Source organism: Petromyzon marinus, unplaced genomic scaffold (assembly GCF_048934315.1).
Source record: "Petromyzon marinus isolate PM22_M1 ecotype Great Lakes invasive population unplaced genomic scaffold, UKy_Petmar_22M1.pri1.0 PM_G_Scaffold_118, whole genome shotgun sequence".
NCBI classification, from domain to species: domain Eukaryota; kingdom Metazoa; phylum Chordata; class Hyperoartia; order Petromyzontiformes; family Petromyzontidae; genus Petromyzon; species Petromyzon marinus.
The window spans coordinates 52,501-55,000 of record NW_027422671.1 but is presented as its reverse complement, the minus strand read 5'-3'; positions in this window follow the sequence as shown (position 1 = coordinate 55,000).

Sequence of the window (2,500 nt, the reverse complement as noted above, 5' to 3'; positions counted from 1 at the left end):
TCAAGAGTTTGACGGACAGATGATTGGAGGCGCAGCTGTTGGTATACAGGGAGAAGAGCAGTGGGCAAAGGACGCAGCCCTGAGGAGTTCCCGTGCTGATGGACCTGGAGTCAGAGACTTCTGTTCCCGGCTTAACGCACTGCTTCCTGTCAGAGAGGAAGTCTGTGATCCACCTGCAGGTGGAGTAGGGCACGTTCAGCTGGAAGAGCTTGTCCTGAAGCAGGGCAGGGATGATGGTGTTGAAGGCAGAGCTGAAGTCCACAAACAGGATCCTGGCGTAGGATGCTGGGGCGTCCACATGCTGTAGGGTGAAGTGGAGGGCCATGTTAACTGCGTCGTCCACAGACCTGTTGGCTCTGTAGGCAAACTGAAGGGGGTCCAGGAGAGGGTCTGTGATGGCTTTGAGGTGTGCCAGGAGCAGGCGCTCAAAAGACTTCATTACCACAGATGTAAGGGCGACCGGTCTGTAATCATTTAGTCCTGTTGGCCTTAGCTTTTTGGGCACAGCGATGATGGTGGAGGACTTGAGACAGGCTGGTACATGGCATGTCTCCAGGGAGGTGTTAAAGATGTTGGTGAACACCGGAGACAGCTGGCCAGCGCAGTGCCTGAGGGTGGCTGGAGAGACAGAGTCCGGCCCGGCTGCTTTGCGTGGATTCTGCCTCTTGAAAAGCCCATTAACTTCTCCCTCCTGAAAGGAGAGAGTCGTTTCTGTAGTATGGGTGGGGGATGGGGCCTCTTGGGTGGGAAGGGGTGGTTCAGGACAGTCCAATTGTCTTTCAAATCTACGGTAGAACTCGTTCAGGTCGTTGGCTAGGCGGGAGTCGTTAGTGGTGTGGGGCGCTCTGGGTTTGTAGTTGGTGATGTGCCTGAGCCCTTTGGCAGACAGAAGCAGCGTCGTTAGTAGAGAACTGGTGTTTTAGTGTCTCTGAGTACAGTCGTTTAGCCTCTCTCACCGCTTTGCTAAACCTGTTCTTCGACTCCTTGAATCTGTCTCTATCCCCACTCCTAAACGCTTCCTCCTTCTCCAACCTCAACCTTTTGAGCTTTGCTGAGAACCAGGGCTTGTTGTTGTTAAAGTTCACCCTGGTACGTGTTGGGATACAGCAGTCCTCACAGAAGCTGATGTACACAGCCTCTGTGAGTTCATCCAGACTATTGGTAGCAGTCGTGAACATATCCCAGTCAGTACAGTCTAAGCACGCCCGCAAATCTTCCACAGCCTCACTGGTCCACTGTTTAGATGTCCTCACAGCAGGTTTACAGAGTTTTAGTTGCTGCCTGTATGCACGAATCAGGTGGACCAAGGGAGTTCTGTGCGAGCCGAACAGCCCCGTGACCCACAAGAGAAACATCCCCGCCAAATTCGAGCGTTTGACGGGGTCTATCCGTGAAAAAATATTCACGTTTTTGAGTGCACATGCATTTCTGCTGCAAATGCCTCTGGAAGTTTCATGCCGTTCGTATGCCAATTGTGGCAACACGAAAATGACCCGTTTTCCCATTCCGAGGGATTTCTGTGCGACCCTAACAGCCCCGTGAGCCACAAGAGACACATCCCCGCCAATTTCTAGCGTTTCACGGGGTCTATCCGTGAAAAATATAGACGTTTTTGAGTGCACATGCATTTCTGCTGCAGATGCCTCTGGAAGTTTCATGCCGTTCGTACGCAATGTGGCAACACGAAAATGACCCCTTTTCCCATTCCGAGGGATTTCTGTGCGACCCTAACTAACAGCGCCCGTGAGCCACAAGAGAGACATCCCCGCCAATTTATAGCGTTTCACGGGGTCTATCCGTGAAAAATATAGACGTTTTTGAGTGCACATGCATTCCTGCTGCAAATGCCTCTGGAAGTTTCATGCCGTTCCTATGCAATGTGGCCACACAAAAATGACCCGTTTTCCCATTCCGAGGCATTTCTGTGCGACCCTAACAGCCCCGTGAGCCACAAGAGAGACATCCCCGCCAACTTCTAGCGTTTGACGGGGTCTATGCGTGAAAAATATTAAAATTTTTGAGTGCACGTGCCTTTCTGCTGCAAATGCCTCTGGAAGTTTCATGGCGTTCCTATGCAATGTGGCAACACGAAAATGACCCCTTTTCCCATTCCGAGGGAGTTCTGTGCCACCCTAACAGCCCCGTGAGCCACAAGAGACACATCCCCGCCAATTTCTAGCGTTTCACGGGGTCTATCCGTGAAACATATAGAAGTTTTTGAGTGCACATGCATTCCTGCTGCAAATGCCTCTGGAAGTTTCATGCGGTTCGTACGCAATGTGGCAACACGAAAATGACCCGTTTTCCCATTCCCAGGGATTTCTGTGCGACCCGAACAGCCCCGTGAGCCACAAGAGACACATCCCCGCCAATTTCTAGCGTTTCACGGGGTCTATCCGTGAAAAATATCAATTTTTTTTTGACTGCACATGCATTTCTGCTGCAAATGCCTCTGGAAGTTGCATGCGGTTCGCATGCAATGTGGCGACACGAAAATGAC